This window comes from Rhinolophus hipposideros (assembly GCF_964194185.1).
Source record: "Rhinolophus hipposideros genome assembly, chromosome: 1".
NCBI lineage: Eukaryota > Metazoa > Chordata > Mammalia > Chiroptera > Rhinolophidae > Rhinolophus > Rhinolophus hipposideros.
In genome coordinates, this window is record NC_138047.1 from 51228960 (window position 1) to 51238828 (window position 9869).

Sequence of the window (9869 nt, forward strand, 5' to 3'; positions counted from 1 at the left end):
AACTATAGTGGTATGACTTTCCTAGCTATGGTTCCGTGGGTGTTCCTTTTTGGCCTCACCATATCCTGCATTCTTATGTGGGGAGCGGGACCAGAGACCTCGCCTGACACCCTACATGACACAGCAGATGCTTAAAACATAGCATTTGTCTTTTTTTTTGCAGTTTCAGAAAGGTTAGCACAAAGCATACATTTTTGCGAAATATCCCATGCTGGTTCTGAGCATTGTTATCTCCTAGAAAATACATTTGTTCAGCAATGATTCATGTGAACACCATGCAGTAAGCACTGTTCTAGGAATTAGGAAAACAGCAGTAACAGAATATGAAATCCCTGATACAATGGCAGGTAGTGATAAATCCTGTGAAGAAAACTAAAGCAGAGTGAAAGAAGAAAGAGGAAAAAAGAATTATGGGTGGTCAGGGAGAGCTCCCTGAAGAGGTGACATTTAATGCAATGATTTCACAATTGAAAAGTCCTTAGAGAGCAACAAGTCAAATGCACATAAAAAATTAGAATGTGGTATCGGTTGCTAGGAATTGATCAAAATAAAATGTCATGTAGTGAAATGGACACTAAATTGAAAGTCAAAGCTCCCAAAGTTGACCCTAACTACCAGTGGAACCCTGGAAATATCAAATAATCTCTCTAGACCTCAGTTTCGTTATCTATATGATAAAGGGGTTAAATTACCAGATTTTGTTTAATTCTATTCATTCCATTAGTATTTACTGAGTGTCTACTAACTTTCTAGATGCTATGGATTCAGTAATAGACAAAACAGACAAAACTCCCTGTCATTATTGTAAAAGAAGACAGACAAAAAAAGTTTAAGTTAGGAAGATATGTGTTAATTGATGATAAGTACAAGAGAGAAAAATAAAACAGGAAAAGGAGTAAACTATGTAGACTCTAGGAAAACATATTCCAAGCATAGGGAACAACTGGTGCAAAGGTCCTGAGGCAGAAGCATACCTGGTATAATCAAGATAAAGTAACAAGGCCAGTGTGGATGGAGAAGATAAAGGATAAAAAGTATGAGATGGACATCAGAGAGGTGGGATCAGGTCCTTAAGACCAGATAAGGACTGTCTCTAATGCAGGATGAGATGAGGAGCCATGACCAAAGGGTCATGATCTGACTCATATGTTTAATATATCACTCTGGCTGCTGATTTGAGAACAAACTGAAGAGGAACAAGAAGCAGAGAAATCACTAAGTTGCTAAGATTGGACCACAATGGATAGAGGTGGTGCAAAATTGGCCAAGTCAGTATTATTTCAAAGGTAGAACTGACAAGATTTGCTAAGGGATGGGAAAAGAGAAGAGTCAAAGATATGCTCAAGGTTTTAGGTCTGTGAACCTAGAAGAACAGAGACACATCCCTTTAGATGATCCTAAGTTCTCTTCTGACTCTGAGATTATATGATTTGGAGAAGCTTTTTCTTTCTTCATGGTGGAAACTTCCACTCATTTAGAAACTAGTTCTTAAAAAACTGAAAAAAAATATATATATATATGTATATATATATACATACATATATATTTTAAATTCTTTTCTCTCTTCAGGAAGCTTTACAATAAAGAAAAATCTATGACAAAACCATTTTTTAAAAAAAAACAATGAAAGAAATTTGTCCATTTGTTTAAAAATCCAATCTTTTTCGGTTACTTATCTTTTGAATTCTAAATTATGCTAGATTAGGAATCTAATGACATTTCTTATAGATAAGGCAAATACAGAATTGCTGACATGCCCAGAATGGTCTTGTTTTCAGAGGAAAGCATAATGGGCCCAAGCCAGAAACAGAGGGAAACTACCTACAGGCGAGACTCTGACTTACTAACTCTGGTGGCTCTGGTCAAGCGGCACCCCTTGTGCGGGTGTTTGCCCAGCCTTGTGAGGAAGGTATTGTGGCAGGTGAAAGTGGAGGCAGACAACGTTGGTGCAAACCCAGACTCTACCTGTGGAGCCTCAGCCCATATTTGTACCTTAATCACCCTGAGCCTCCGTTTCCACCAGTGTTAAATATCTACCATTCAGAGTTGTGAGGAAAAGACAACATATCTGAAGTACACAACTCTGTCTCTGGGTCACATGCTGAACAAATGAGTGGCAGACAGCACCTTGGAACCCAAGGACACGTTAGTCTAACATCCCAAGGGTGGGCTTATGAAATCTATTCCCTGTGAACCGATGGGTGAATGTGGGTGGTAGTGGGTGTGAAAGGGAACCCACACAATACAAAAGCCATAAACACAGGGCCTGTTTAGGAAGAATTGCTAGAAATGTATGTATCATTTCAATGTAGATGTGTCAGTGTAGATGCTAGCATTTCTGAGAAAACTGATTAGATGATGTCTGGTAAGAAATGATGTGATAGACTCAACAAGCTTCAACTTAAGCAATTATCTAGTCTGCTCTAACTGTTTATTTAAAATTGATTCATCTTGCCCAGCATGCTCTATACTCCCAATGCCAAGAGAGAGTCTCTTGTTTTCAAGAAAAGCAAGGCTTTTTTTTTTATTTTCATGCAATTGGACTTAAAAAATCATAATTCATGCTAGTATTTGGAATTCAAATTTCACAAACCTGTTTAAGTTGACAACCAATTTCATTTTTACAGCAAAGTCCTTTATAGAATCTTGGTCCTGGTGTCCTGACAACACTGGTAAAAACATATATAGTGTAAATGCCTCCACTGTGTAAAGTAAAATGGTTAACCGCAGGCAGACCTGGTTTCAAATTACCATTCTACCTCTTAGCCTTGATCGAGTTGTTTAACTTTATTAGGATTCCATTTTTTCAACACTGAAACGTTTGTGGACGGAATCATAGTACCTACCTCATAGGGCTTTTGTGACTACTGAATAAGATAAATCATCTAAAGCACTTAGCACAGTGTCCAGCACATAGTAAATGAAGTTACTACTGTTGCACATTTCAAGGTGCTATTACCATAAGGGAATGATAACTGAAAGGTTTATTGTCATTATTTTATTTTATTGATTAATTTTTTATATCTATCTCTTTTCAAAAAGTATTTTTAGATACTTTACAGCAAGAAATAGTAGCAAAGTTAATAAAATTAGAAGGCAGACACAACGGAAAGGAAGTTCACAAGACAGGCTCAATGTAGAGTCAGAGGTAGTGTCGCGATGAAACTAATGCAGCACAGGCCCGTTCCACATCCTTCGAGGAGCCCAGGCAATGTGTCCACATGGCCATGAGTTTTTGTAAAATTTGCCCACACCTCCATCCTGCTTCTCATAAATTCTAATGACGTTGGAACCGCCATGGGCATTTTACAGAAGTTGAAATGGGAAGACATTTAGTTTGAATTTCATACGATGTATTTATGTGATCCACAGTCAACTTTTGTATATAGTTAAAATATTATAAACCATTGTCATGTAGTAATGGCTTCCAGGAATATTCCTACTGCCCATGCCTAACTCGCAATGTCTATTCATTCTACAGGTCACCGAAAAATGCAGGACCAGAGATCATGTTGTGACATGAGCATGTCTTTGGCAGCTGGCAATAGAAACATGTGGGCAGTAGAGGAGACACAGGCCTAAAGTGTACAGATGCTATGACAGGGGTCAGGCAGTTAGTAAAAATATTGTTTTTCTAGATTTTGTGACGTTTGTATTATTTGTCACCTTTTTAAAATCTGAAATTTGTTGCTGTATCTTTTCTTATCAAAACAAATATTTACTTTCTTGCCTATATTTTAGTGTTCTTTTTCTTAAAGAAAGTCCCTTAAATTGTATCAGCTTAGGCCTCATATAACCTGAATCCACTGTTAACCATTAAATTTATCTCTGAGTTTCCTAGGAACAGATTGATAGGGAAACACAGAATTTTACATGCTTCTTATTATGGCAAAGAAGGAAATAAATCATAACAATAGTTGTAAGAAAAGTGATCAATGTTCCTTAAAAAAGACGTAGAATAGAAAGACACTGGTCTGGATTCCCCTACTAGCAACATGCCTCCAGAAAAATAAACTAACACATGTCAAGGACAGCAAGGTTTTTCCTGAAATGAAATTCTAGAACAAATTTCGCCTGTACTGTTTTATCTGATGTCTGACAATTAAGTTCGTGAACTTGCTGCAATGATGTTGCTAACCTTTTTTGATATCAGAGGGATTTTTCATTATGAATTTGTACCACCTGGACAGTTAACCAAGTTTACTATTTGGAAGTGCTGAAAAGGCTGCATGTAAAAGTTAGACGACCTGAACTTTTCCCCAACAATTCATGGCTCTTGCATCACGACAACGCACCAGCTCACACAGCACTGTCTGTGAGGGAGTTTTTAGCCAGTAAACAAATAACTGTATTGGAACACCCTCCCTCCTCACCTTATCTGGCCCCCAATGACTTCTTTATTTACCCGAAGATGAAGGAAATATTGAAAGGAAGACATTTTGATGACATTCGGAACATCAAGGGTAATACGACCACAGCTCTGATGGCCATTCTAGAAAAAGAGTTCCAAAATTGCTTTGAAGGGTGGACTAGGCACTGGCGTCGGTGCATAGCTTCCCAAGGGGAGTACTTCGAAGGTGACTGTAGTGATATTCAGCAATGAAGCATGTAACACTTTTTCTAGGATGAGTTCACGAACTGAATTGTCAGACCTCATATAACGCAGTGCAGTTTTTTATTTTATTGTATGGAAAAGTCCTTCACTAGACTTGAGATTCCATTTGACTACCCATGCTCATCTCTTCTAGCCTCATCTTCCACCACTCTTAGTCCTGGAGTTTTTTTCCAGCTGTGCTAGATTTCTCTGAGTTGTTCATACTCACTTTGCTCATTCATCCTCCAGACGTCACCAATACTGTGTTCTGCCTTGAACACTTTTCTGTGCTGTTCTGACTACCTTCAACTCAGGCATCAGGTAACAGCTTATATCTCACTTCCTCTGGGATGCTTTCCATAAAATTCCTCGTACATGCTCTGAACTTCTCCAGTCTTATTCCTTATTACACAATATTACACCTGACATTTCAATATCTAGACCCACTACTGGATAAAGGTTTCCATGAAGGGACAGGCTCTTTCTATGGTGTTCACGATTATAACACCACTCACTTCCACTGTGCCTGGCACATACTGGACATTCAATAAGAGCAGATTTCCTATGTCTGTCTCTCATTTTGGAGCTTTAGCAAATGTAACTTAGTAAAGGTGATTCTTTAAAGATGCTAAGCTAATCTAAATATATGGGCTACCAATGGTATGACTTGATCCAGGAACAGATCTTGGAGTTCCCAGGACCATGGCTGAATAGCGCTTTTCCCGAAACCACTTCTCTCAACCAGGCATTTCATCAGAACTGAAATGCACATATTTAAGGTTATCTTAGACTGAAAGTCCAGACTATTCTACTTTTGAGGGCAAATATCACATGCTTTGGAAGACAGATAGGTTCTTGTTAAGAAAATGGAAACACAGTGAAGTGTCATGGCATTCCCAAAGTCCCAGGGTTGGGGAGTGATTGATCAAGAACTACAAGCTAGATATTCTGACTCTCTGTGATGTTTCTCCAGTTAAAATCAAGATAGTAAAATAGAGACAATGGCAACCATTGTATGAAAGAAAAAGCTAGGGAAGCTGTGTGCTGTCCTCATTGCTTCCATTGAGGCCAAGGCAGCATGGAGTGGAGGAGAGAGGGGCTCTGGAGCCAGAATACCTGACTTTCACCACTTGTGGCTGTGTAACCTTGAACCAGCTACTTAATCTTTCTGTATCATGGTTTTCTTATACTAAAATGTGGACAATAACAGAACCTATCTCATAGGGTAGTTGTGAGAATACATGAGCGTTAATGCACGAAAAGTGCTTAGAGCAGCACCCAGTACATGTATTAAATGATCAGTAAATATTATTGATCAATAAATATTATTTCCATGATGAGATGATATCATAACCAATTTACATGAAGTATGATAGGTAGAAAAACACCTGACTTTTATGAAGCACTTACTATGAGTCAGGTACTATCTAAGCACAGTCTATACATTTCTCAGTATTTCAAATCCCAGGGCCTATGTTCTTAATCATTGGGTTACATTTTCTTCTCAGGATGAAGAGAAGATGGAGACCAAAAGAGTCGTCTTAGATCCTGAATCATTTTTAAGCTGATCTTGAGTATTTGTATGAGAGTAATTACTCAGAGCTCCAAGAAGTAAACACGACCTCTGAGGGTGGTCCAAGTAAATAACCACCCACCAGGCATAACTCACTGACATCACAGAGTAACTTTTGTATTTGTAGACCAAAAGTTGGACTCAAACTGGATAAATCTGATAAACTTTATGACTCAGTTTCCTTTTTCTTTGTTCCAATTATGTACATGTTTTTTTACTGCTAGAGATGTTTTTTTTTTTTGTTTTCTGTTTTACTTTTTTGTTTGTTTTGCTTTTTTTTTAAGATTTTATTGGGGAAGTGGAACAGGACTTTATTGGGGAACAGTGTGTAATTCCAGGACTTTTTTCCAAGTCAAGTTGTTGTCCTTTCAATATTAGTTGTAGAGGATGGCGTTCAGCTTCAAGTTGTTGCCCTTTCAGTCTTAGTTGTGGAGGGCGCAGCTCAACTCCAGGTCCAGTTGCCGTTGCTACTTGCAGGGGGCGCAGCCCACCATCCCTTGGGGCATCGAACCAGCAACCTTGTGGTTGAGAGGACACACTCCAACCAATTGAGCCATCCAGGAGCTCAGTAGCAGCTCAGCTCAAGGTGCCGTGTTCAATCTTAGTTGCAGGGGGCGGAGCCCACCATCCTTGCAGGACTCAAGGAGTTGAACCAGTAATCTTGTGGGTGAGAGCCCACTGGCCCATGTGGGAATCGAACTGGCAGACTTTGGAGTTAGGAGCACGGAGCTCCAACCTCCTGAGCCACCGGGCCGCCCCTGCTTTGCTTTTTAATGAATAATCACAGTGACGTGAAACAGTCCTCAAAAATCTTTAGGAAATATATCACTGGTCAGTTTTAAAGCAGCTATTTAGCAAATGCTAATTATAATTATAGTTAATAGTTACATATCTAGTAATTTATAACATTTATTTGTACTCTGTGCTCAATTATCTCATTAAATTCTTAAACCAATAAAGGAAATACTATTATCCTTCAGTTTATAAGTGAAGAAACTGAGGCTTAAAGAGATTAATTCACTTGACCAAGATTTTAAAGCAGGTAAGTCATAGAAGCCAGAATTAGAACCCAATTCTGAGTTTTGACTCAGAAAATTTCTTATCCTAATATCTTATGCAGATGAGTGTATGCCTAATCTGGGGTTTTGAGTGAAGAGGCCACTCAGGATATATTTGTGGAATAAAACATTATTAACCATTTAATCTGTGGGAGGTTAAAGTACACCTCCTCTTCTCTTATGATAAAAGAGTTTCTCACATTTAGAGTCTGAGGATATGCTATATGAACGGTTCCAGAGAAAAGTCAAGATTGTGGATTCTTAGACAATATTTGGTCACCAACAATGGATTTCTAAAACACTACTTTATCTCAAGTGTCTGAAATTCAGTAACTCTGCAGTGTTGGAGTGTTCTACAAATAATAATCTACAGAACTTCAGCTTGATACTTGCACTTAAAAGAGAATCTATTTGTTCAGAGATCGATGATTGCTTTTATTACTTTTACTTTTAAGTCCTTAGTAAATCATTATAAGGTGTACTGTGGAACCATACACATACCTCATGTGTTGGTCAGTTGGTTACTGATTATCACTCAGTTCTTTCTAGGTACCAGACACTATATGTACATTATAAAAATTATGTACATTATTTCATTTACTTCTTAAAGAAACTTACTAAACAGGAAATTGAATAGTTGGATAATTCATGGAATGTTTAAACTCAGGTCTGGCAATGCCACGCCTGTCTCTTTCCACCATATCTAGAATAAATAATCAGAAGATTTTTCTGCTCCCAGAAGCTTAAAATCTAGGGCAATGAGAGGATCTTGATAACTGGAGGAAAAGAAAAGTGGGGAGGTCACAGACCCTTGGAAGATATGGGTTCTTTACTGGGAAGAAGGGAGGAAGAGCATTTACACATGCATACACAAATTGTTATATACAATTTTATGGGTTTATAGATCCTGTTTAAGAAGCCTTGTTTTATGGACAAGAAGGGGGAATATATAGAGAAAAATGTAAAAACAGAGAAACAGAAAAAATTTTTAAAAGCCAAATCATAAAAATGTTCACAAAAAATTATAATTGTTTGGAGGGAAAAATAATTTATAAAATAAATAGATATGATTGGAATAAGGGGGGATCACAAAGAACTAGTTTCAAATATTATATCAAATTAAGTGCCTTTTTAGAGTTTTTAAAGAGAAAACGAGATTTGGTTGTTTTCTCAATCTGAGCCACCAGTACTAAGAGTTCACCCATTCAATAGCTTACCTGGATTTTTGAAACATGGATTATTTCATCACCACTAACCACCCTTGTGGCAAAGGGAACAGGGTAAATTGAAAAGGTGATCAAAAGTGAGGTTTAGTGGCAATGCCCAATAACCTTCATGACTAAGGCCAAAATCAAAACTCCAACCTCAACGTGAAGGGCGCAGGCAGAGGCCAGAGTCATCCATCATCAAAATTCTGATTTCACTTCCATGAATACACTGTCCCCAAGGTGTCTTATCCCTTGCAAATTCAAACATACACACAGTACATACAGTATTACAATTCCTACTCAGTTTCTACAAAATCAGACGAAGACAACCAGACACATGGATCAGACATTCCTTTTCACATCTTGCATACATAGAGACTTAAAAGATAGTCAGAGTTTAAAGTCAAATATTCTGGAACTATTCGATTTTTTGTGGTACTACATTCAGTGTGGGAGAGACACTAAGAAATGTAATGTTATTTGGCCCAAGAGGAAGTACATGGCACCTCTCAGGCCTTGGAAGAACAGCAGCCTGTGAAATCACTGGATGAACTGATGTGCACAATCATACCAAGTTGGAACCAGCTTTTTGTTGTCAAATTCAAACGTTTTTAACTTTTAAATGCCAACATTAAAATAAGCAAACATCACCACTACAAATGTTTTCTCTCGTGGAGCCATAAGAGAACAGGAGAATCCAAGTTCAGCAAAAAATAGCAAAGCTTGTTCTTGTCAATGCAAAGTACAATTGTCCCATTTATTTAGAAGTGAAATCTTTATTATAGAAAGTCAGATTTCCAAAAAGAAAAAAATATCATAACATAACCTCTTCATTGAATTTCTCGACTCATATTTTCATGAAGTTTGAATGTCTTCAAAAGCTGAGCGTTCATTTGCCATTTTGCCCAGCCTTTCTAAAGCTCTGAATCCCCAGTGACTAAACTGTGTTTGACTTCAGAAAGAATACTGTGCCCTGGTAGGCTTATGTAATTTGAAGCAAATCAAGCCATGAGTTGTCTATGTACATAATGTTCCAGTTAATTTTATGTTAAATATATATTAACTAAATATATCAAGTACATATATTGGCCTGCCTTTTGATGATCAATATTTTATGGCAATAGCATATAGTTAGCATTCACCTTTGTTCTCTAAATATCTTTGTACATTTGAAAAGACCAAAATCCACCAAGGAAAGCATCTTCTAAATCTTACTGCTGAAAGCTCATTTTCCTAGACTGTTATTATACATAATAAGAGACTTGATTTGACAGCTACTATAATAACACATTATAAATTTTACATTGGATGTGTTTTTTGTTTACCGTAAATTCTTGTGATGGCAAAGCCATTTTTCTTAAAGCTGATTGGTTATGCAGGTCTGCAACAGTGCTTAAATGTGACCTTGCTATCCCAGCTCTTCTGACAAGGAGGAG